The 26,756-nt window shown below is 48.8% G+C and overlaps 1 protein-coding gene across 1 annotated transcript in view; it reads left to right on the plus strand.

Moving 5' to 3' along the window:
- Positions 1 to 26,756, plus strand: part of LOC144592184 (teneurin-3-like) — a 2,027,615-nt gene that overhangs the window by 500,182 nt on the left and 1,500,677 nt on the right. Inside the window, exon 3 of the mRNA XM_078396656.1 lies at positions 23,567 to 23,621. The gene's annotated coding sequence lies outside the window, so the exon portion shown is untranslated. The remainder of the gene's footprint in view (positions 1 to 23,566; positions 23,622 to 26,756) is intronic.

The following is a 26,756-nucleotide window of genomic DNA, read 5'->3' on the forward strand; positions in this document are numbered from 1 at the left end:
TTAGGGGGAGTGGGAGGGGTTTGGGGAGGGGGAGGGGGTAGGGGAGGGGGAGGGGGAGGGGAGGGGGAGGGGAGGGGGAGGGGAGAGGGAGGGGAGGGGGAAGGGTGTCAGGGGGCGGGGAAAGGGGGAGGGGGAGCACGAAGTACAACAGGGAGGGGAGGGGGAGGGGAGGGGGAGGGGGTAGAGGGAGGGTGGGTGGGGGAGAGGGGAGGGGGAGGGGGGAGGGGAGGGTGAGGATGGGGCGAAGGGGGGGAGTGGGGAGTGGGGGGAGGGGGGAGTGCTGCACCAATGCAGGCGAGACTTGGTCCCAGCGGGTCCACTTGGTCTAGTTCTATCTATTTGTTCTTTGCACATTTGCACGTCTCTCTTTCCCCTGACTCTCAGTCTGAAGAAGAGTCTCGACCCGAAACGTCACCTATCCATGTTCTCCACAGATGCTGCCTGACCCACTGAGTTACTCCAGCACTCTGTCTACCTTTTCTAAAAGACTCGTTGCTCTTCATGTTCTGTCTTTCAGTGTAGCGCCGGTGAGGCAAGTTTGAGTTAAAGACTGACGACAGTCTAGTCCGGTTCCGGCAAGGCAGTATGCTTTGTAAATGGTTTTCTGGCTGTCACTAAACATGTTTGCCTTTGTCTGAAGATAACTGCTTTATCAGAAAATCAGTTCCGTTTGCAGTGTTATTGAGACCTGGTGAGAGTGCTTCTGGGTCCAGGTTTATTATTGTCAGGTGTATCATAGACTTTGGACTTCAGGGGCTCTATTCCTTGGAGTGCAAGAGGATAGAAACATAGAATCCGTGAGATCAGAAATGTTGTTCCAACTGAGAAACATAGAAACATAAAAAATAGGTGCAGGAGGAGGCCATTCGGCCCTTCGAGCCAGCACCGCCATTCATTGTGATCATGGCTGATCATCCACAATCAATAACCCGTGCCTGCCTTCTCCCCATACCCCCTGACTCCACTAGCCCCTAGAGCTCTATCTAACTCTCTTTTAAATTAGGATCAGGAGGATCCTATAGAGGTGTGCAAAATCATGAGAGGAATAGATTGGGTAGATGCACAGGGTCTCTTGTCCAGAAAGATCTTATAGAGGTGTACAAAATCCCGAGAGGAATAGACCGAGTCTCTTGCCCAGAGTAGGGGAACCGAGAACCAGAGGACATGGGTTTAAGGTGGGGGGGGGGAGGGGGCGGGAAGATTTAATAAGAATTTGAGGCTCCACACTCAAAGGTGTGCAGGTTTGTTGTTTAATTGGCTTTGGTAAAATTGTAAATTGTCCCTAGTGTGTGTAGGATAGTGTTAGTGTGCGGGGATCGCTGGTCGGTGCGGACCCGGTGGGCCGAAGGGCCTGTTTCCACACTGTATCTCTGAACTAAACTAAACTAAACTCAGTGGGTCGGGCAGCATCTCTGGAGGGCATCGAGACATCTATCTAACTCATTAAGAGCTCTATCTAACTGATTAAGAGCTCTGTCTAACTCATTAACAGCTCCATCTAACCAGGGACTAATTACAATTTCCTGAGACCAATCAACATACAACCCGCGCGTCTTTGGAGTGTGGGAGGAAACCGGAGCGACCGGAGAAAACCCACGCAGGTTACGGGGATTTTTTAGATTTAGAGATACAGCGCGGAAACAGGCCCTTCGGCCCACCGGGTCCGCGCCGCCCAGCGATCCCCGCACACTAACACTATCCTACACACACTAGGGACAATTTTTACACTTATACCAAGTCAATTAGCCTACAAACCTGCACGTCTTTGGAGTGCGGGAGGAAACCGAAGATGTCGGAGAAAACCCACGCAGGTCACGGGGAGAACGTACAAACTCCGTACAGACGGCGCCCGTAGTCGGGTTGGAACCCGGGTCTCCGGCGCTGTGAGGCAGCAACTCTACCGCTGCGCCACCGTGCCGCCCCAGTACTTTTGTGATCTACTGGCATAAATAATTTAAAGACAATAGGACCAGCTTTCTTCTTGCCTTGAAGAAATCGAATGAAGTTATGGATGAGTAGACACAACATATGGTATTGCAGCAAGCGTAATGAGTCCAGTATTGATCCAACGACTCCTAGTGTCACAAAGAAAAAATAATCGCAACATAAATTAAGGATGAACAATTTTAATTTCCTTGTTGAGGTTATTTTATGATCTGGTCTTCATAATCAGACAGTCAAACAGAAAGTTTAGTTTGAAGACAGGCCCAAAATGCTGGAACAACTCAACGGGTCAGACAACATCTCTGGAGAAAAGGAATAGGTGAAGTTTTGGATCGAGACCCTTCTTCAGACTCCTATTGCTTTTTCTCACATCAACTTTCCTCACCTACCCATGTTCTCCACAGATGCTGCCTGACCCGCTGAGTTACTCCAGCACTCTGTGTCTATTTTCGATGTAAACCAGCATCTGCAGTTCCTTCCTATACAGGTAGATTAGTTGAGCTTGGTTTATTGTCACGTGTACTGAGGTACGGTGAAAAGCTTTTTGTTACGTGCTTCCTTACATTAGGGAAAGACAATACATGATTACAATACGAGACAATACGGGACATGATTACAATACATGCCTAATATGGGACAAGGGCGGTCCCGTACGGGACAAACCAATTTAGCCCAAAATACGGGATGTCCCGGCTAATACGGGACGGTTGGCGACCCTATTGATGACACACTTAGGGAGGCACGGTGGCGCAGCGGTAGAGTTGCTGCCTTACAGCGCCGGAGGCCCGGGTTCCATCCCGACTACGGGCGCCGTCTCTACGGAGTTTGTACGTTCTCCCCGTGACCTGCGTGCGTTTTCTCCGGGTGCTCCGGTTTCCTCTCACATTCCCGGAATGGCGGGACTGTCATATGTTGAAAGGTTGGAGCAACTAGGTTTGTATACACTGGAATTTAGAAGGATGAGAGGAGATCTTATCGAAACGTATAAGTCAGAGAGTGGTGAATCTGTGGAATTCTCTGCCTCAGAAGGCAGTGGAGGCCAGTTCGTTGGATGCTTTCAAGAGAGAGCTGGATAGAGCTCTTAAGGATAGCGGAGTGAGGGGGTATGGGGAGAAGGCAGGAACGGGGTACTGATTGAGAGTGATCAGCCATGATCGCATTGAATGGCGGTGCTGGCTCGAAGGGCTGAATGGCCTACTCCTGCACCTATTGTCTATTGTCTATTGTCTATTGAATGGCGGTGCTGGCTCGAAGGGCCGAATGGCCTCCTGCACCTATTGTCTATTGTCTATTGTCTATTGAATGGCGGTGCTGGCTCGAAGGGCTGAATGGCCTCCTCCTGCACCTATTGTCTATTGTCCAAAGACGTGCGGGTTTGTAGGTAAATTGGCCCTCGCTAAAATTGTAAATTGTCCCTGGTGTGCATGCGCGTGTGTGTGTGTGGGATAGAGTTAGTGTCCGGGTTGATCACTAGTCAGTGTGGTCTGGGTGGGCCAAAGGAGCCTGTAACTGTAAAGTAAACGAAACTAAACGATCAGCTGCTTGACATGGATTCATTGTGAAACTTAAGTTGCCTGAAAGACTATTGATGTGGAAGTAGTGAATTGGATATGCTCAAGATGATTAAATGCAGGGTTATTGATGTTACTTTGTTAAATAGTGCCTTTGATAGTTGACTGGACAACTTGTTAATTGGCAGTAATTGCTGCAATTCAATGTACTAAACCCTTGAGAAAAATTTAAATTTATCTTTTGTTGAGCCTGTCGATAAATAGTTCACCACTTTGGGATAACTCAGTCCTTGACAGGCTACAGTAAATATTGATTCTTAAAGTCTAATGCAAAAGCAAAGATTATGATTGGCTCAACTTTACCGTTGTATGCTGGACACTGCTCATTCCATGATTTAATTTCAATGGTTTAATGTTTAGTTCAGTCTGGTTTATTGTCACGTGTACCGAGGTACAGTGAAAAGCTTGTGTTGCGTGCTAACCAGTCAGCGGAAAGACAATACATGATTACAATCGAGCCGTCCACAGTGTACAGATACATGATAAGGGAATAACGTTTAGTGCAAGGTAAAGCCAGCAAAGTCCGATCAAGGATAGTCCGAGGGTCACCAATGAGGTAGATAGTAGTTCAGCACTGCTCTCTGGTTGTGGTAGGATGGTTCAGTTGCCTGATAACAGCCGGGAAGAAACTGTCCCTGAATCTGGAGGTGTGCGTTTTCACACTTCTGTACCTCTTGCCCGATGGGAGAGGGGAGAAGAGGGAGTGGCCGGGGTGAGACTGGTCCTTTCTGCGAAATCAGTAAACATTAAGGGGGAGTCCAGTACCAGGGGACACACAGTCTAAGGATAAAGGGGAGGCCATTTAAAACTGAGGTGAGAAAAAACTTTTCAACCCAGAGAGTTGTGAATTTGTGGAATTCTCTGTCACAGAGGGCAGTGGAGGCCAATTCACTGGATGAATTTAAAAGAGAGTTAGATAGAGCTCTAGGGGCTAGTGGAATCAAGGGATATGGGGGGAAGGCAGGCACGGGTTACTGATTATGGATGATCAGCCATTATCACGTTGAATGGCGGTGCTGGCTCGAAGGGCTAAATGGCCTCCTCTTGCACCTATTTTCTATGTTTCTGTGTTGGAATAACATTGCTGAGCTCACGGTGGGTGAAGATACCTCACATGCATTACAACTAAGACAATTCGTGGCTCGTAGATGGATTATAAGTAAGGGGGAGGATTCTGTATTACTGAGTTCCATTTTGGGAGCCCAAACTCGATCGGGAAAGTTGCCTTCCCTGGTACATAGGGAGAAGGGCGTGGAGAGGTAGATGCAACAAGGTAGACACAAAATGCTGGAGTAACTCAGCGGGTCAGGAAGCATCTCTGGAGAGCAGGAATGGGTGACGTTTCGGGTTGAGACCCTTCTTCAGACTGATATCAGGGGAGGGGGTGGGACAAACATAGGATGTAGTCGGAGACAGGAAGACTAGTGGGAGAACTGGGAAGGGGGAGGGGATGGAGAGAGAATGAACATTGCAATGGCTCAGCACTTCAACTCCCCCTCCCACTCCCACACTGACCTTTCTGTCCTGGGTCTCCTCCATTGTCAGAGTGAGGCCCAGCGCAAATTGGAGGAATAGCACCTCATATTTCGCTTGGGCAGCTTACACCCCAGCAGTATGAACATTGACTTCTCTAACTTCAGATAGTCCCTGCTTTCCCTCTCTATCCCCTCCCCCTTCCCAGTTCTCCCACTAGTCTTCCTGTCTCCGACATCAGTCTGAAGAAGGGTCTCGACCCGAAACGTCACCCATTCCTTCTCTCCTGAGGTGCTGCCTGACCCGTTGAGTTACTCCAGCACTCTGTGAAGGATCCTTTCGAAGGATGAGAGGGGATCTTATCGAAACGTATAAGATTATTAAGGGGTTGGACACGTTAGAGGCAGGAAACATGTTCCCAATGTTGAGGGAGTCCAGAACAAGGGGCCACAGTTTAAGTATAAGGGGTAGGCCATTTAGAACTGAGATGAGGAAAAACTTTTTCAGTCAGAGAGTTGTGAATCTGTGGAATTCTCTGCCTCAGAAGGCAGTGGAGGCCAATTCTCTGAAAGCATTCAAGAGAGAGCTAGATAGAGCTCTTGAGGATAGCGGAGTCAGGGGGTATGGGGAGAAGGCAGGAACGGGGTACCGATTGAGAATGATCAGCCATGATCACATTGAATGGCGGTGCTGGCTCGAAGGGCCGAATGGCCTCCTCCTGCACCTATTGTCTATTGTCTATTGAAACGTCACCTATCCATGTTCTCCAGAGATGCTGCCTGACCCGCTGAGTTACTCCAGCATTTTGTGTCTGTCTTCATTATATCTGCAGTTCCTGGTTCCTGCATAGTCATTTAGTTCGGTGTTGGTGTGTGAAATCCCTCTATTCATTCCAATTGTCGAAAGGATGATATCCTTCTTTGTAAGGAATAATTTATATCGTGATTTTCGAACATCCTTTCACACGGTGGCGCAGCGGTAGAGTTGCTACCTCACAGCGCTGGAGACCCGGGTTCCATCCCGACTACGGGCGCCGTCTGTACGGAGTTTGTACGTTCTCCCCGTGACCTGCGTGGGTTTTCTCCGAGATCTTCGGTTTCCTCCCACACTCCAAAGACGTACAGGTTTGTAGGTTAATTGCCTTGGTAAAAGTGTAAATTGTCGCTAGTGTGTGTGTAGGGTAGCGTTAGTGTGTGGGGATCGCTGGTCGGCGCGGACTAGGTGGGCCGAAGGGCCTGTTTCCACGCTGTATCTCTAAGCGTATCTAAAAACTAAACATCCCCATCTACTTCACAATCAATTAAATACATCAGGTATGTAACTGGTTTGATTTATAAACTCCAGGGCCTCACTAACTGCGATGAGATCAAGAGCAGATAACGTGTTTCAGTGATGTGGCCAGCCCACCGAGTCTGCACAGACCAGCAATTCCACTAGCACCTAGAGCTCCATCTAACTCTCTTTTAAATCCATCCAGTGAATTGGCCTCCACTGCCCTCTGTGGTAGAGAATCCCACAGATTCACAACTCTCTGGATGATAAAGTTTCTTCTCACCTCAGTTTTAAATGGCCTCCCCTTTATTCCTGTAGGAAAATAACTACAGATGCTGGTACAAATCGAAGGTAGACACAAAATGCTGGAGTAACTCAGTGGGTCAGGCAGCATCTCTGGAGAACATGGATAGGTGACGTTTCACAGAGTGCTGGAGTAACTCAGTGGGTCAGGCAGCATCTGTGGAGAACATGGATAGGTGACGTTTCACAGAGTGCTGGAGTAACTCAGTGGGTCAGGCAGCATCTCAGGAGAGAAGGAATGGGTGACGTTTCGGGTTGAGACCCTTCTTCAGACTGATTTATTCAGACCCTTTACTTTTAGACTGTGTGGCCCCTGGTTCTGGACTCCCCCAACATTGGGAACATTTTTCCTGCATCTAGCTTGTCCAGTCCTTTTATAATTTTATACGTCTCTTTAAGACCCCCTCTCATCCTTCTAAATTCCAGTTTATACATGTCCAGTCTTTCCAATCTTTCCTCATACGACAGTCCCGCCATCCTGGGGATTAACCTGGTGAACCTACGCTGCACTGCCTCAATAGCAAGGACGTCCTTCCTCAAATTAGGAGACCAAAACTGCACACAGTACTCCAGGTGCGGTCTCACCGGGGCCTTGTACAACTGCAGAAGGACCTCTTTACTCCAATACTCAAATCCTCTCGTTTTAGAAACATAGAAACATAGAAACATAGAAAATAGGTGCAGGAGTAGGCCATTCGGCCCTTCGAGCCTGCACCACCATTCAATATGATCATGGCTGATCATCCAGCTCAGTAACCTGTACCTCCATACCCCCTGATCCCTTTAGCCACAAGGGCCACATCTAACTCCCTCTTAAATATAGCCAATGAACTGGCCTCAACTACCTTCTGTAACAGAGAATTCCACAGACTCACCACTCTCTGTGTGAAGAAATGTTTTCTCATCTCGGTCCTAAAAGACTTCCCCCTTATCCTTAAGCTGTGACCCCTTGTTCTGGACTTCCCCAACATCGGGAACAATCTTCCCGCATCTAGCCTCTCCAATCCCTTAAGAATTTTATATGTTTCAATAAGATCCCCCCTCAGTCTTCTAAATTCCAGCGAGTACAAGCCGAGTCTATCCAGTCTTTCCTCATATGAAAGTCCTGCCATTCCAGGGATCAATCTGGTGAACCTTCTCTGTACTCCCTCTATAGCAAGAATGTCTTTCCTCACATTAGGAGACCAAAACTGAAGGCCAAGTGGCCATTAGCTTTCTTCACTGCCTGCTGTACCTGCAACTTTACTTTACTTTCTACCCGATCTATTCCTCTCATGACCTTCTGTCATTTGTTGGAAAGGAAATGGAAATAATCACATATCTTTAGGAAACAATAAGAGATGTCTTATTGGATTCAACAATGGCTGAATGGGAGATACCAGAGGGTAATGGTTGACAATTGTATGTCAGGTTGGAGGCCAGTGTCTAGTGGAGTGCCCCAAGGATCTGTGTTGGGTCCACTGTTGTTTGTCATTTACATTAATGATCTGGATGATGGTGTGGCAAATTGGATTAGTAAATATGCAGATGATACTAAGATAGGTGGAGTAGTTGATAGTGAGGTAGATTTTCAAAGTCTACAGAGAGACTTGGGCCTTTTGGAAGGGTGGGCTGAAAGATGGCAGATGGAGTTTAATGCTGATAAGTGTGAGGTGCTGCATTTTGGTAGGACAAATCAAAATAGGACGTACAGGGTAAATGGTAGGGAATTGAGGAATGCAGTGGAACAGAGGGATCTGGGAATAACTGCATTGTTCCCTGAAGGTGGAATCTCATGTGGATTGGGTGGTGAAGAAGGCGTTTGGTATGCTTGCCTTTATAAATCAGAGCATCGAGTATAGAAGTTGGGATGTAATGTTGAAATTGTACAGGGCATTGGTGAGGCCGAATCTGGAGTATGGTGTGCAGTTCTGGTCGCCACATTATAGGAAGGATGTCGACAAAATGGAGAGGGTACAGAGGAGATTTACTAGAATGTTGCCTGGGTTTCAGCACTTAGGCTACAGAGAGAGGTTGAACAGGTTGGGTCTTTATTCTTTGGAGCGTAGAAGGTTGAGGGGGGACTTGATAGAGGTTTTTAAAATTTTGAGAGGGACGGACAGAGTTGACGTGGGTAGGCTTTTCCCTTTGAGAGTGGGGAAGATTCCAACAAGGGGACATAGCTTCAGAATTGAGGGACAAAGGTTTAGGGGTAACATGAGGGGGAACTTCTTTACTCAGAGGGTTGTGGCTGTATGGAATGGGCTTCCGGTGGAAGTGGTGGAGGCTGGCTCGATTTTATTATTTAAGAGTAAATTGGATAGGTATATGGATAGGAGGGGATTGGAGGGTTATGGTCTGAGTGCAGGTAGATGAGACTAGGTCAGGGAGAATGGTCGGCGTGGACTGGTAGGGCCGGACAGGCCTGTTTCCATGCTGTAGTTGTTATATGTCAGGCTGAATATAAGCTCAGTAATCACACAGTGGGAGAAAGATGGGGAAGTGTTTTACGCAGAAATGGTACAAGTGCCAGACTTATGCTGTTGTGCTGTAGATTTGCAGAACAGGTTTAACATTGTTGCGGACCACTTGACCCAAGGCAAGCTCTGAAAGATGCACTCAATATAGAAACCTGCCGCCCTTTCAACGGCACCCAATCTGAACGACATCTCGAAGATATTATTATGTGGTTCCAGTCTAAGTGCGTTCATGACAGTGGAGAAGAGATTTGAATTGAGGGCATTGCCTGCGAAAGGCATTTTAACAGGATGCATCACAGTTTGGATTGGGAGCGCTCCATCCAAGACCGCAAGAGATCGCAGAGAATTGTGGACACAGCCCAGACCATCACACAAACCAACCTCCCTTCCACTGACTCCATCTACACCTCACGGTGCCTCGGCAAGGCCAGCAGCCCAGACCATCACACAAACCAACCTCCCTTCCACCGACTCCATCTACACGTCACGCTGCCTCGGCATGGCCAGCAGCCCAGACCATCACACAAACCAACATCCCTTACACTGAGTGCAGGAAGGAACTGCAGATGCTGCTTTAAAACAAAGGTAGACACAAAAGGCTGGAGTAACTCAACGGGTCAGGCAGCATCTCCGGAGAAAAGACATCGGTGACGTTTCGGGACGTGACCCTTCTTATTCTTCTTCTCCAGAGATGCTGCCTGACCCGCTGAGTTACTCCAGCACTCTGTGAAACATCACCTATCCATGTTCTCCACAGATGCTGCCTGACCCACTGAGTTACTCCAGCTATTTATGTTTATCTCCTTTCCATTGACTCACACCCCGGCCACTCCCTCTTCTCCCCTCTCCCATCGGGCAAGAGGTACAGAAGTGTGAAAACGCACACCTCCAGATTCAGGGACAGTTTCTCCCCGGCTGTTATCAGGCAACTGAACCATCCTACCACAACCAGAGAGCGGTGCTGAACTACTATCTACCTCATTGGAGACCCTCGGACTATCCTTGATTGGACTTTGCTGGCTTTACCTTGCACTAAACGTTATTCCCTTATCAAGTATCTGTACACTGTGGACGGCTCGATTGTAATCATGTGTTGTCTTTCCGCTGACTGGTTAGCACGCAACAAAAGCTTTTCACTGTACCTCGGTACACGTGACAATAAACTGAACTGAAACTGAACTGAATGGATCTGAATCGGGAGAGAAGTCTTGCAGGGGCAGGTTGGATGTCAACATGCACTGGGTGCTTAGAGAAAGCGGAAAGTAATTACTGTGAAGTGATTTTGGTGAAACAGGAAGGAAAGAGAGAGGTGCAGAATACAGTGAGCTATGTCAACGTCAGGCATGTGTAGCTATAGAAGCATTTGATGGAGTTGGCTCACTTTGGCAATGCTAAGTAGCTTGTTCAAAATCAACTCTGAACACAGGGTAGCACGGTGGCGCAGCGGTAGAGTTGCTACGGGTGCTGTCTGTACGGAGTTTGTACGTTCTCCTCGTGACCTGCGTGGGTTTTCTCCGGGTGCTCCGGTTTCAGATTTTAGATTTTAGATTTAGAGATACAGCGCGGAAACAGGCCCTTTCTGCCAACCGGGTCCGCGCCGCCCAGCGATCCCCGCACATTAACACTATCCTACACACACTAGAGACAATCTTTACATTTACCAAGCCGATTAACCTACAAACCTGCACGTCTTTGGAGTGTGGGAGGAAACCGAAGATCTCGGACAAAACTCACGCAGGTCACGGGGATAACGTACAAACTCCGTACAGACGGCGCCCGTAGTCGGGATGGAACCCGGGTCGATGGCGCTGCATTCCCTGTAAGGCGGCAACTCTACCGCTGCACCACCGTGACGCCTTTCCTCCCACACTCCAAAGACGTGCGGGTTTGTAGGTTAATTGGCATCTGTAAAATTGTAAGCTGTCCCGAGTGTGTGTGTAGGGTAGTGTTAGTGAACGGGGCAATCACAGGTCGGTGCGGACTCGGTGGGCCGAAGGGACTGTTTCTGCACTGTCGCTCAAAACTAAACTAAGCTAATTTGAGTCATATACGCATACAGCATTGGAGAGAGCTAGGCCCTTCGGCCCACTGAGATCAGTGATCGCCCACTCACACTGATTCTGTGCTATATCCGTTTCTCATCCACTCCCTGCACACTGGGGGGCAAATTGAACAGAGAACAGTTTAGTTTATAAGTTCGAGGAGCAGAATTAGGCCACTTGACCCATCGTCCCATTTGACCACTCCACCGGGTGGCGCCACCAGCTATGACTGCCTCGCCAACAATCTGTCTGTCTTTTCTTCTGTTTTTGTTGTTTTAAGTACGTGTGAAAGAGTATGTTTAAAGCCCCTGTCCCACTCGGGCAACTACAGGGGACTAGGCCGTGTCCACACGGTCGTCGGGGTGCCGCCCATACGGTCGTGAGTCGTCTCACTGGAATTTAGAAGAATGAGAGGGGACCTTATCGAAACGTATAAGATTATTAAGGGGTTGGACACGTTAGAGGCAGGAAACATGTTCCCAATGTTGGGGGAGCTTGCGACCCCTTTGGCGGGGATCGACTGTGGAGAGCTCCGACCGCGGGGCCTGTGGACTTTAACATCGTGGAGCCCGCGGTCCCTGGTTGGAGACCCTTTCGGGAGCTCCAAGCCGTGGAGTCCTGACGCGGGGGTTTCGATTGTCCCTGCGCGGGGGCTTGGTATCACCGGCGGCAGCAGCTTAGATCGCCCCGAATGCGGGTAGTTCGACTGCCCAGGCCGCGGGAGAATAAGGAGGCAGACGATTGGACTTTATTGCCTTCCATCACATTGAGGAATGCACCTCATTGTCCACACTAGGGACAATTTTTTTACATTTACCGAGCCAATTAGCCTACAAACCTGCACGTCTTTGGAGTGTGGGAGGAAACCGGAGCACCCGGAGAAAACCCACGCAGGTCACGGGGAGAACGTACAAACTCCGTACAGACGGCGGCCGTAGTCGGGATGGAACCCGGGTCTCTTGCGCTGTGAGGCAGCAACTCTACCGCTGCACCACCGTGACACATGTAATGTTAGAGTGCGGAACAGTGCATTGTGAAATCCAGTGTAAAATATGCTGACGTATCAGAGGATTGTACTGTGGTTGCCTCCTAAGGGACCGTATTTCAGCTCGCCTCTTCTCTGGAGCAGTAATATCTGGTTTTATGAACTCACTCATCACATCTTGACAATCTGCCGTCAGCTGCCTGAGGAAGACAGAAGAGTTACAGGCTGGGATTGTGAAGTTATTTGTCAAGAGAGGCCTTTTACCACGAGTTGAAAATGCCTCTGACGTCCTCTCTCTCGGAAGACTTAGACTCATTATCAATGATAGAATCCAAAGTAGACCTTAATCAAGGCAGGCTGAGTTTAAGGTTCTCCAGGAGCAGGCAAGAAGCTTTGACAGCGAGGAGTCTGGAAATCCATCCCAGATATCACGATGTCTCTTCTTGGGGACGTTTGACAATGTGTCTCACAATAAGTGGTTTCACCTTTGTTTCTGTTGCAATGCACGTTTCTAATATAATGTACCTTTCAACTAGGGGTTGCCAACCATCGCACTCCCAAATACGGGACAATGTGATGTCATCGCCCCGCGCCCCACGTGACCTCACCCAGCCAGCGGCCACGTGCTCCCGCTCCACCTATGGCGGCCGCCCGGGCCGGGAGGCGGGTTGCTACGCAACCTCCGATAGGCGGCGCCCGGGCCTCCGGGCCTACAGTGTACGGGCCTACAGTGTCCAGACCTATACTGTCATGACCTGCAGTGTCCGAGCCTACAGCGTCGGGGCCTACGGTGTCCGAACCTACAGTGTCCGGGCCTACAGTGTCCGGGCCTACAGTGTCCGGGCCTACAGTGTCCGGGCTTACAGTGTCCGGACCTACAGTGTCCGGGCCTACAGTGTCCTGGCCTACAGTGTCCGGGCCTACAGTGTCCGGGCCTACAGTGTCCGGGCCTACAGTGTCCGGGTCTACAGCGCCCCCGGGGCTAATACGGGACAAGGGCGGTCCCATACAGGACAAAACAATTTAGCCCAAAATACGGGATGTCCCGGCTAATACGGGACAGTTGGCAACTCTAGTTTCAATGCTCCACGATCATCTAGAGCTCAGATCCAAATCAACTCAATTTACTGGAAATAACCTGTCAGAATAGATTTGCAAGTTGAATCGGTGATGAAGAATGTTCCCGATGTTGGGGGAGTCCAGAACAAGGGGGCATAGTTTAAGAATAAGGGGGAGGCCATTTAGAACGGAGATGAGGAAAAACTTTTTCACCCAGAGAGTTGTGAATCTGTGGAATTCTCTGCCTCAGAAGGCAGTGGAGGCCAATTCTCTGAATGCATTCAAGAGAGAGCTAGATGATAGTGGAGTCAGGGGGTATGGGGAGAAGGCAGGAACGGGGTACTGATTGTGGATGATCAGCCATGATCACAGTGAATGGTTGTGCTGGCTCGAAGGGCCGAATGGCCTCCTCCTGTACCTATTGTCTATTGTCTATTGTCTATTGTCTATTGTGAAGAAGGCAAATGCATTGGTAGCAAGTACTTCAGGAGGACTGGAATATAAAAACACGGATGTAATGCATAGGCTTTACAGTTTTAGACATTCAGCACAGAAACTGGCCCTTCGGCCCACCAAGTACACGCCAACCAGTGATCCCCGTACTCTTACACCATCCTACTCATTATTAGCACAATTTACATTTATACAAATCCCGACCACGGGCGCTGTCTGTATGGAGTTTGTACGTTCTCCCCGTGACCTGTGCGGGTTTTCTCTGAGATCTCCTGTTTCCTCCCACACTCCAAAGACGGACAGGTTTGTAGGTTAATTGGTTTGGTATAAATGTAAATTGTCCCCAGTGTGTGTAGGATAGTGTTAGTGTGCGGTGGTGTTGCCAACTGTCCCGTATTAGCCGGGACATCCCGTATTTTGGGCTAAATTCATTTGTCCCGTACGGGACCGCCTTTGTCCCATATTAGGCCCGGGGGGGGGGCGATGTAAGCCAGGACACTGTAGGCCCTGACACTGTAGACCCGGTCACTGTAGGCCCGGTCACTGTAGGCCTGGACACTGTAGGCCTGGACACTGTAGGCCCTGACACTGTAGGCCCGGACACTGTAGACCCGGTCACTGTAGGCCCGGTCACTGTAGGCCTGGACACTGTAGGCCCCGACACTGTAGGCCCGGACACTGTAGACCGGGACACTGTAGGCCCGGACAGTGTAGGCCCAGACAGTGTAGGCCCGGACAGTGTAGGCCCGGACAATGTAGGCCCGGACACTGTAGGCCCGGACACTGTAGGCTCGGACACTGTAGGCTCGGAGACTGTAGGCCCGGACGCTGTAGGCCCGAACGCTGTAGGCCCGGATGCTGTAGGCCCGGATGCTGTGGACCGGGACACTGTAGGGCCGGACACTGTAGGGCTGGACAGTGTAGGCCCGGACGCCGCCTGACGGAGGTTGCGTAGCACGGGCGGCCGCCATTGGTGGAGCGGGAGCACGTGGCCGCTGGCTGGGTGAGGTCACGTGGGGCGCGGGGCAGTGACGTCACCATGTCCCTTATTTGGGAGTGAGGAAGTTGGCAACCCTCGTGTGCGGGGATCGCTGGTCGGCGCGGACTCGGTGGGCCGAAGGGCCTGTTTCCCCACTGTATCACTAAACTAAACTAAGTCAGCAGAATAAATAGTGAGCTTAGAAATGAACAAAGAAGATAAATGTGGACAGATGTTTCAGTTCTTGCATTAGTCAATATATTGACAATATTTGTCAGGTAGGATATTTAATGGAATATATGCTGCTATTCAAAGCAAAGATGGTGCAATTTCTTAGAATGACAGAAAATGGAAAATAGGTGCAGGAGGAGGCCATTCGGCCCTTCGAGCCAGCACCACCATTCATTGAGATCGTGGCTGATCATCCACAATCAGTAACCCGTGCCTGCCTTCTCCCCATATCCCTTGATTCCACTAGCCCCTAGAGCTCTATCTAACTCTCTTTTAAATTCATCCAGTGAATTGGCCTCCACTGCCCTCTGTGGCAGAGAACTCCACAAATTCACAACTCTCTGGGTGAAAAAGGTTTCTTCTCGCCTCAGTTTTAAATGGCCTCCCCTTTATTCTTAGACTGTGTGGCCCCTGGTTCTGGACTCCCCCAACATTGAGAACATTTTTCCTGCATCTAGCTTGTCCAGTCCTTTTATAATTCCCTATGTTTTTACGACAAATCCCAAGGCAGATATTTTTCAAGTTGCTGCACTGTGGGTATTTAGATGTCTTCTGAGAAATGTTCTTCACTGGAGCATCATGTTGACTGCTAGCATTTAATGTTATTTATTTCTTTAAAAAGATCAATCAATCTTGGCCAGCTTTAAAAGAAACGAGACACAGAGTGCTGGAGTAACTCAGCGGGTCAGGCAGCATCTGTGGAGAACATGGATAGGTGAGGTTTAGCCGGAGGGAGGGATATGGGCAGGAGAGTGGGGGAATGGGAGTACAGGGATAAAAATCTGTGGGAAGTGCCGCGCTCCATTTCTGTTATACGCCTCATGTTATGAGCAAGTAGCTGCATATATCATGGGCGTCACGGTGGCGCAGCGGTAGAGATGCCGCCTCACAGCGCCGGAGACCATGGTTCCATCCCGACTACGTGCGCCGTCTGTACAGATTTTGTACGTTCTCCCCGTGACCTGCGTGGGTTTTCTCTTGAGATTCTCCCTTTCCTCCCACTCTCCAAAGACGTGCAGGTTTGTAGGTTAATTGGCTTGGTGTAAGTGCAAATTGTCCCTAGTGTGTGTAGGATAGTGTTAGTGTGCGGGGATCGCTGGGCGGTGCGGACTCGGTGGGCCGAAGGGCCTGTTTCTGCGCTGTATCTCTAAACTTAACTAAACTAAAGCTTGGTCGCTTTGTTAAAATAGCAAGTGACAGCATTTCAGGGCAGTGGTCCCTCAGTGAATCTTACCCTGGGTTTGATTACCGGAGGGTGTGTTGTTGTTCCAGTGCGGCTGTGTTTTTACTGGGTTAGTGGTAGTCCTGGCCACGTACACAAGGAATGCTCCTTCCCAAAACAATTAACACTGGCAAACGGTGCAGATGCACTCGAGACTCCCAGCAGCTTGTTCATTATTACAGTTTGCACTTTCCATGCTTCTGAGGAGATGTATTAGCACTGTAGGGGTCAACCAACAGAAAGTGATTCTGTGCTGACACAATGCAGAGACTTTCTCGATTAGTGCGGGTGTCAGGGGTCTTACGGGGAGAAGGCAGGAGAATGGGGTTGAGAGGCCGTGATTGAATGGTGGAGTAGACTTGATGGGCTGAATGGCCTAATTCTGCTCTGGAAAACTTACAGTATGAATTTATGAAACAAGGAACTGTAGATGCTGGTCGATACCAAAGACAGGCACAAAGTGCTGGAGTCACTCAGCGGGTCAGGCAGCATCTTTAGACTTTAGAGATACATGGCGGAAACAGGCCCTTCAACGCCGACCAGCGATCGCCCGAACATTCGCACTATCCGACCCACGAGGGAACATTTATAATTTTAGCCGAAGCCAATTAACCTACAAACCTGCACGTCTTTGGAGTGTGGGAGGAAACCGGAGCACCCGGAGAAAACCCACGTAGGTCACGGGGAGAACGTGCAAACTCCGTACAGGCAGCGCCCGTAGTCGGGATGGAACCCGGGTCTCCGGCTCTGTGAGGCAGCAACTCTACCGCTGCGCCACCGTGACACCCAGTCTAAGGTAGATTTATTAACGCTGCAAGGGTCAGTCAACGAAAATGATTCCGTCATGACTCAATGGAGAAAAAAGAACTGGAGATGCTGGTTTACACCAAAGACAGACACAAAACGCTGGAGTAACTCAGCGGATGAGGCAGCATCTCTGGATGGAAAGGATTGGTGGTGTTTCGGGGCGAGACCCTTTGACAGTGGGCATCTTGATGTGCTGTATTCACACTCAGGGCCTGTTTCCATGCTCGGGTCACTAATCTAAGTCCAGTGCAAAAATATTCAGTGCACAAATTCGGGCAATGGAAAAATACTGTTCGTGAAAAATATTCACAGTGCAAAAATACTCACCATGCAAAAATACTTACGGTCAAAAAATACTCACCATGCAAAAATACTCACATTCAAAAAATACTCACCATGCAAAAATACTCACAGTCAAAAAATACTAAACAAGCAAAAATACTCACAGTCAAAAAATACTGGTCATAAAAAAATAATCACTGTGCAAAAATACTCTGTCAAAAAATATTGGTTGTGCAAAAATACTCACTTTGCAAAAATACTCACAGTGCAAAAATACTCACAGTCAAAAAATACCGGTCGTGCATAAATACTGGTCGTGCAAAAATGCTCACCGTCCAAAAGTACTGGTAGGGCAAAAATACTCAGTCAAAAACGATTGGTTGTGCAAAAATACAGTAAAAAAATACTGGTCGTGCAAATATACTGGTACTGCAAAAATACTCACAGTCAAAAAAATACTGGTCATGCAAAAATACTGGTCGTGCAAAAATACTCACCGTCCAAAAGTACTGGTAGTGCAAAAATACTCACAGTAAAAAAAATACTGGTCGTGCAAAAATACTCACAGTGCAAAAATACTGGTGGTGCACAAATACTGGTCATGCAAAAATACTCACCATCCAAAAATACGTGAAGTGGAAAAATATCGGCGGTACAAATATAGTGCAAAAATGCTGACAGTGCAATGATGGTGCAAATACAATTGAAGTGCAAAAATACTGACAGAGCAAGTCTTGTAAATTAAAAGGTCTTCTAACCTGACAATTTTTCACCTCCTGTCATGCTTTCTGTCTCAAGTCAGTTTTATCATCAGTGAATAGGGTTGCCAACTGTCCCGTATTAGCCGGGACATCCCGTATTTTGGGCTAAATTGGATTGTCCCGTACGGGACCACCCTTGCCCCGTATTAGGCCCAGGGGTGCTGTAGGTCCAGGCAGTGTAGGCCCGGACAGTGTAGGCCCGGACACTGTAGGCCCAGGCAGTGTAGGCCCGGACAGTGTAGGCCCAGACAGTGTAGGCCCGGACACTGTAGGCCCGGATGCTGTAGGCCCAGACGCTGTAGGCCCGGACGCTGTAGGCCCGGACAGTGTAGGCCCGGACACTGTAGGCCCGGACAGTGTAGGCCCGGACGCTGTAGGCCCGGACGCTGTAGGACCGGAAGCTGTAGGCCCGGACGCTATAGGCCCGGACACAGTAGGCCCAGACACTGTAGGCCTGGGCAGTGTAGGCCGGAAAATAACTGCAGATGCTGGTTAAACTCTGTGCCTACCTTCCAGTGGTCGGGACAGTGTAAGTACAGACAGTCTAGGCTCGGAGGCCCGGGCACCGCCTAACGGAGGTTGTGTAGCAACCTGCCTCCCGGCCCAGGCGGCCGCCGTTGGTGAAGCGGGAGCACGTGGCCGATGGCTGGGTGAGGTCACGTGGGGCGCGGGGCGGTGACGTCATCTTGTCCCGTATTTGGGAGTGAGATAGTTGGCAACACTAACAGTGAATGACCTTCGAGGAGTTAATATTTTGCACCCATTTGACATTAAAATGCTGGTATGATTCCAGATTAAAAATTAAAATTGCCTGAATATTTTACTTTGGAAGATTTAATTAGATTATTATTTGCTAATAAATTATATAGGCAAAAGTCAGAGTCCTTGAAACACAAGGACAATGTAGAAGCAAAGAGCAAGTGCTGTCTGATCAGTTTAATTCTGAACTGTCAGCCTCTCTTTGCATCAGGACTTGCCTCTTCCATTAGCAAAGTGTGCAAGGCTTCTGTTCATTTAGTTTCGTTTCGTTTAGAGATACAGCGTGGAAAGCAGGGGTGCCAACTATCTCACTCCCAAATATGGGACAAAGGGTGATGTCACCGCCCCGCGCCCCACGTGACCTCATCCAGCCAGTGGCCATGTGCTCCCGCTCCACTAATGGCGGCCGCCCAGGCCGGGAGGCGGGTTGCTAAGCAACCGCCGTTAGGCCGCGCCCAGGCCTCGGGCCTACAGTGTCCGGGCCTACACTGTCCGGAGCTACACTGTCCGGACCTACACTGTCATGACCTGCAGTGTCCGGGCCTACAGCGTCCAGTCATACAGCGTCCGGGACTATAGCGTCCGGGCCTACAACGCTCGCCTGGCCTAATACGGGACAAGGGCGGTCCCATACAAGCCAAACCAATTTAGCCCAAACTATGGGATCACCCGGCTAATACGGGACAGTTGGCAACCCTAGTTGAAAGAGGCCCTTTGGCCACCGAGTCCACGCCGACCAGCGATCACCCTGTGCACTAATACTATCCTACACACACTAGGAACAATTTACAATCTTTACCGAAGCCAATTAACCTACAAACCTGTACATCTTTGGAATGTGGGAGGAAACCGGAGCACCCGGAGAAAACCCACGCAGGTCACGGGGAGAACGTGCAAACTCTGTACAGACAGCACCCGTAGTCAGGATGGTACCCGGGTCTCTGGCGCTGTGAGGCAGCAACTCTAACATGCCGCCCCATTCTGCATTAGACAACACGAGTTTTAACAATCTTTCCTGCAACCTGAGAATGCATAACTCCCATTGTCTAGTCATTACATTACTGGTTTTGCAGTCAATATTCTGGATCGTTCACGCAGGTATGTGAGTTTATATCTCACCGTGGCTACCAGCGAATTAAAACTCAAGTAACTATGTTAAAATTTCTGGAAATTTATTTAAAAATTGTGATGGATTCACATTCACAAGTTACAGGAGCAGAATTAGGCCATTCGATGAGAGGGGATCTTTTAGAGACGTATAAAATTATAAAAGGACTGGACAAGCTAAATGCAGGAAAAAATGTTCCCAATGTTGGGCGAGTCCAGAACCTGGGGCCACACAGTCTAAGAATAAAGGGGAGGCCATTTAAACATAGGTGAGAAGGAACTTTTTCACACTATCCTATCCAGCGTAGGTTTACTAGGTTAATTCCTGGAATGGCGGGACTGTCGTATGGTGAAAGACTGGAGCGACTAGATTTGTATACACTGGAATTTAGAAGGATGAGAGGAGATCTTATCGAAACGTATAAGATTATTAAAGGGTTGGACACATTAGAGGCAGGAAACATGTTCCCAATGTTGGGGGAGTCCAGAACCAGGGGCCACAGTTTAAGAATAAGGGGTAGGCCATTTAGAACTGAGATGAGGAAAAACTTTTTCAGTCAGAGAGTTGTGAATCTGTGGAATTCTCTGCCTCAGAAGGCAGTGGAGGCCAATTCTCTGAATGCATTAAAGAGAGAGATAGATAGAGCTCTTAAGGATAGCGGAGTCAGGGGGTATGGGGAGAAGGCAGGAACGGGGTACTGATTGAGAATGATCAGCCATGATCACATTGAATGGCGGTGCTGGATTTAAGGGCCGAATGGCCTCCTCCTGCACCTATTGTCTATTGTCTATTGTCTATTGTCAATGTGCTCTCAGCTGTACACCTGTAGAAGTTCAAGAGACTATTCGTCAACATAACTGATGTCCTTAATCATCAGAGGAAGTGAGGCTTGTAGCTGCGTTGAAGGTTTCTTTGTAGAAATGGTAAACGGTTTAAAAATATGCACAACATATCAGAAGCGACATGCCAAACTATTAAAACAAAAGCTTTAAGCTGCAATGTGCAAATAACTGGGTCAAACCATGAAGGCTTCAAAAGACGTTTTGCTCTCCCCATTTTTCACCCATTTTGTCTTTGATGTATAGGCTTTGAACAGAGATTTTCCGTACATCACTGAGGATGGTCAAAGCAAAAATGTCCACAGTTTAAGAATAAGGGGCAGGCCATTTAGATCGGAGATGAGGAAAAACTTTTTCATTCAGAGAGTTGTGAATCTGTGGAATTCTCTGCCTCAGAAGGCAGTGGAGGCCAATTCTCTGAATGCATTCAAGTGAGAGCTAGATAGAGCTCTTAAGGATAGCGGAGTCAGGGGTTATGGGGAGAAGGCAGGAACGGGGTACTGATTGTGGATGATCAGCCGTGATCACATTGAATGGCGGTGCTGGCTCGAAGGTCCGAATGGCCCCCTCCTGCACCTATTGTCTATTGTCTATTGTCTATTGTCTATTGTCTATTGTCTATTGTCTATTGTCTATTGTCTATTGTCTATTGTCCAGCCAGCTTCAGCTCCCCTCGTTTGGTGCAGAATGTGTAAGCACCAACTCAGCCATGGTCTTTCAATATTTTAATTATTAGAAGACACGGCTGCAGAATTTGGCCATTCGGCCCATCGAGTCTACTCTGCCGTTCAATCATGGCTGATCTATCTTTCCCTCTCAACCCCATTCTCTTGCCTTCTCCCCCTAAACTTCTCACCCTCATATCAACGTAGTGGATGGCAACTATCGAAGTATATAAAATGATGAGAGGAATAGCTCAACAGTCAGAACCTTGGACACGAGGTGGCGCAGCGGTAGAGTTGTTGCCTCACAGCGCCAGAGACCCGGGTTCCATCCTGTCTACTGGTGCCGTCTCTACGGAGTTTGTACGTTCTCCCTGTGACCTGCGTGGGTTTTCTCCGGGCGCTCCGGTTTCCTCCCACACTCCAAAGGCGTACAGGTTTCTTGGTTAGTTGGCTTGGTATAATTGTAAATTTTCCCCAGTGTGTGTGGGATAGACAATAGACAATAGGTGCAGGAGTAGGCCATTCGGCCCTTCAAGCCAGCACCACCATTCAACTGGATAGTGTTAGTGTGCGGGGATCGCTGGTCGGCGCGGACCCGGTGGGCCGAAGGACCTGTTTCCGCGCTGTATCTCTAAACTAATACTAAACTAAATCTCTTGCCCAGGAAGGGAAAATCAATCACCAGAGGGCCATTGGTTGACAGTGAGAGGCTTCATTGAGTCATAGAGTCAGAGTGATACAACACAGTCCAACTTGCCCACACCGACCAACGCGCCCCATCTACACTAGACCCATTTGCCCGCGTTTTGTCCATATCTCCCTATACCTGTCCTATCCATTTACCTGTCCAAGTGTCTTTTAAACATTGTGATAGTCGTAGAAACATGGAAAATGGGTGCAACATGAATCATGGTAAATCGTCTTTGCACACTTTCCAGCTTAACTTTAGCGTGTTGGTCTTTATCAGTCTGAGAATTGAGTTTAGAAGTTGGAACATTATGTCACAGTTGTCGAAGGGCCTGAGCTACTGGGAGAGGTTGAGTAGGCTGGGGCTCTATTCCTTGGAGTGCAGGAGGATGAGGGGTGATCTTGTGGAATTCACTGCCTCAGAGTGGAATTCTCTGCCTCAGAAGGCAGTGGAGGCCAATTCTCTGAATGCCAATTCTCAGTAGAGAGAGCTAGATAGAGCTCTTAAGGATAGCGGAGTCGGGGGGTATGGGGAGAAGGCAGGAACGGGGTACTGATTGAGAATGATCAGCCATGATCACAAGGAATGGTGGTGCTGGCTCGAAGGGCCAAATGGCCTACTCCTGCACCTATTGTCTATTATCTATTGTCTATTGAATAGATAGGGTGAAGTCTCTTGCCCAGAGTAGGGGAATCGAAAACCAGAGGACACAGGTTTAAGGTGAGAGGGGCAAGATTTAACAGGAACCTGAGGTACACGTTTTTCACTGAGAATGTGTTCGGTATACTGGCCACTTGCTTCAACATCACTCATGTCTCGAGTTGCAGTCATTCAGCACAGAAACAGACACATCGATGCAAGCTGTCAATGCCAACCCTTTTACCCAGAGTAGGGGACACGAAAACCAGAGGACATACGTAGGTTTAAGGTGAGGGGAGGAAAGATTTGATTGAAACCTGAGGAGTAACCTTTTCACACAAAGGGTGGTGGGTGTATGACAATAGACAATAGACAATAGGTGCAGGAGGAGGCCATTCGGCCCTTTGAGCAAGCACTGCCATTCAATGTGATCATGGCTGATCATTCTCAATCAGTACCCCGTTCCTGCCTTCTCCCCATACCCCCTGACTCCACTATCCCTAAGAGCTCTATCTAGCTCTCTCTTGAATGCATTCAGAGAATTGGCCTCCACTGCCTTCTGAGGAAGAGAATTTCACAGATTCACAACTCTCTGACTGAAATGAGCTGCCGGAGGAGCTAGTTGAGGCAGGGACTGGACGGTCACGGTGGTGCAGCGGTAGAGTTGCCGCCTTACAGCGAATGCAGCGCCGGAGACCCGGGTTCCATCCCGACTACGGGCGCCGTCTGTACGGAGTTTGTACGTTCTCCCCGTGACCTGCGTGGGTTTTCTCCCATATCTTCGGTTTCCTCCCACTCTCCAAAGACGTGCAGGTTTGTAGGTTAATTGGCTTGGTGTAAATGTAAAAATTGTCCCTAGTGTGTGTAGGATAGTGTTAGTGTGCGGGGATCGCTGGTCGGCGCGGACCCGGTGGGCCGAAGGGCCTGTTTCCGCGCTGTATCTCTAAATCTAAAAACTGAAAACGAAATTGTAAAGTTGCTGTTCAGTTGCTGTTCATTTCATCACTGTGACTTTCTCCCCACAGAAACTCCAATCAATAATCGCTCGATAACACCTGGGATCAGTGCCAGGCAACACCTGTGAGTTTATCTTTCATTTTCATTCAAGAATAAATTAAATTGTGGTTGCAGGTTTTGTGGAGGGGGGGAGATGGGGGTGGCATTGTACTTACACTTTGCACTATACTTCGTTCATTGTGCGTTTCGATGAATTAATTCATTACCACAGACGGCTGTGGAGGTCAAGTCAGTGGATATTTTTAAGGCAGAGATAGATAGATTCTTGATTAGTGCGGGTGTCAGGGGAGAAGGCAGGAGAATGGGGTTAGGAGGGAGAGATAGATCAGCCATGCTTGAATGGCAGTGTAGACTTGATGGGCCGAATGGCCTAATTTTGATCCGATAAAATGAATTTACAGACTTATGAATTGACTATTAATTTGGTTGCGATGTTGATCGGATGTTAATCTTGTCGTTGATATTGCTTTCTTCATAACTTGGTCTTATATAATTATGATACAGTGAACATTGCTAACAATATCCAGAGTGATATCATTTGAAACAATAAATTAAACGATTACTAAGTTTGCCAATGCAGAATGTGTCAAGTCTGAGCCTAAATTCTTGGATCTCTCAGATCCAAAGTCACGGTGGGCGGTCACGGTGGCGAGGCGGTGGAGTTGCCGCTTTACAGCGAATGCAGCGCCGGAGACCCGGGTTCCATCCCGACTACGGGTGCCGTCTGTACGGAGTTTGTACGTTCTCCCATGACCTGTGTGGGTTTTCTCCGAGATCTTCGGTTTCCTCCCACACTCCAAAGACGTGCAGGTTTGTAGGTTAATTGGCTTGGTAAAAATGTAAAAATTAGCACCGGGGCCTACAGCGTCTGGGCCTACAGCGTCCGGGCCTACAGCGTCCGGGCCTACAGCATCCGGGCCTACAGCATCCGGGCCTACACCGTCCGGGCCTACAGCGTCCGGGCCTACAGCGTCCGGGCCTACACCGTCCGGGCCTACAGCGTCCGGGCCTACACCATCCGGGCCTACAGCATCCGGGCCTACAGCATCCGGGCCTACAGCATCCGGGCCTACAGCATCCAGGCCTACAGCATCCGGGCCTACAGCGTCCGGGCCTACAGCGTCCGGGCCTACAGCGTCCGGGCCTATAGCATCCGGGCCTACAGCATCCGGGCCTACAGCGCCCCCCCGGGCCTAATACGGGACAAGGGCGGTCCCATACGGGACAAACAAATTTAGCCCAAAATAGTGGATGTCCCGGCTAATACGGGACGGTTGACAAACCCTACGCCCATGTGAAGCTTCTCAAAATGCAACACCTCGCGAAGTAAATCTAGCTTTTAACGTTATAGCGGAGCCAGTACACATGTACTGTTTCCAAAAACCACGGCATCATGAGCTATTTTTGACATCTTAAATGTCTGGAAAATATCAATGAACAATGATTTTGTCACAAACCAGGTTTGCTTTGAGACAAAGTGGTTATATTCAATCAATGATAAACACCAATTGCCACTAATCTGTGATTTGTGACTGCACTGTGAAGAGAACACGTTATCTAGAGGTATTTATCGTCAGCTATTGTATACCACATTTAGAATATTGTGTTCAGTTCTGGGCACCATGTTACAGGAAAGATGTTGTGAAGCTTGAAAGGGTTCAGAGAAGATTTACGAGGATGTTGCCAGGACTAGAGGGTGTGAGCTACAGGGAGAGGTTTTGTAGGCTGGGTCTCTATTCCATGGAGCGCAGGAGGATGAGGGGAGATCTTATAGAGGTGTACAAAATCATGAGAGGAATAGATCGGGTAGATGCATGGTGTCTCTTGCCCAGAGTAGGGGAATCGAGGACCAGAGGACACAGGTTCCCTTGCCCCTCCCCTGACATCAGTCTGAAGAAGGGTTTTGACCCGAAACGTCGCCCATTCTTTCTCTCCAGAGATGCTGCCTGACCCGCTGAGTTACTCCAGCATTTTTTGTCTACCTTCGATTTTAACCAGCATCTGCAGTTTTTTCCTAGATTTCAGTAAACAAGTACAAAGCACCAGGAATGAAGTCTGCTGCAGTCAATGCTATTTTAAGCAGAGTTTTGATTTTGAGATGCAGTATGGAAACAGGCCCTTCGGCCCATCGAGTCCACGCTGACCGTCGATCACCCGTTCACACCGGTTCTACGTTATCCCACTTTCTCCTCAGAGATCCGGGTTCCATCCCGACTACGGGCGCCGTCTGTACGGAGTTTGTACGGTCTCCCCGTGACCCGCGTGGGTTTTCTCCGGGTGCTCCGGTTTCCTCCCACACTCCAAAGACGTGTGGGTTTGCAGATTAATCGGTCTCTGTAAATTGCCCCCAGTGTTTAGGGAGCGGATGAGAAAGTGGGATGAGATGGAACTAGTGTGAACGGGTGATCGAAGGTTGGCGAGGACTTTGTTTTAGAGATACAGCGCGGAAACAGGCCCTTCGGCCCACCGGGTCCGCGCCGACCAGCGATCCCCGCACACTAACACTATCCCACACACACCAGGGACAATTTACAATTTTCCCAAAGTCAATTAACCTACAAACCTGCACGTCTTTGGAGTGTGGGAGGAAACCGGAGCACCCGGAGAAAACCCACGCAGGTCACGGGGAGAACGTATAAACCGTGCAGAGAGCGCCCGTAGTCGGGATGGAACCCGGGTCTCCGGCGCTGTGAGGCGGCAGGAATCTGTGGTTTCTTTGTCCTTCTTCTGTTTCCCTGCTGTATCTTTCAAACCATCTATTGATCCTTTTGCAATGAGGCAAAGAGGCATTTCCTGCAAAATCCGTTGATGGAATTTGTTCATTCGTCAGGAATGTGCAAAGGGTTCAATTTTTGCTCAGGATTAAAAAAACTTGAATTACAATATAATGCCCATCATTTGCCCATTCATGTTTAACTTACTGATGGAGCTGCAGGATTATATTAGAACGCCTTATTAACTATGCTGCCAGAAATAGCAAGGACATTTCTGCAGCTTTGAAACGCACAGGTAATAATTTTCTGTTATTTAGAATCTTGCGTGCCTTTTTGACTGCCAGAAATTCTTTTGACATTCCACTGCGGTGTAAATGGTAATTCGCCTTAACGTTTACTTTTTTGGACACGTTAGAGGCAGGAAACATGTTCCCAATGTTGGGGGAGTCCAGAACAAGGGGCCACAGTTTAAGAATAAAGGGTA

This window comes from Rhinoraja longicauda, chromosome 3 (genome assembly GCF_053455715.1).
Source record: "Rhinoraja longicauda isolate Sanriku21f chromosome 3, sRhiLon1.1, whole genome shotgun sequence".
Lineage (NCBI taxonomy): Eukaryota > Metazoa > Chordata > Chondrichthyes > Rajiformes > Arhynchobatidae > Rhinoraja > Rhinoraja longicauda.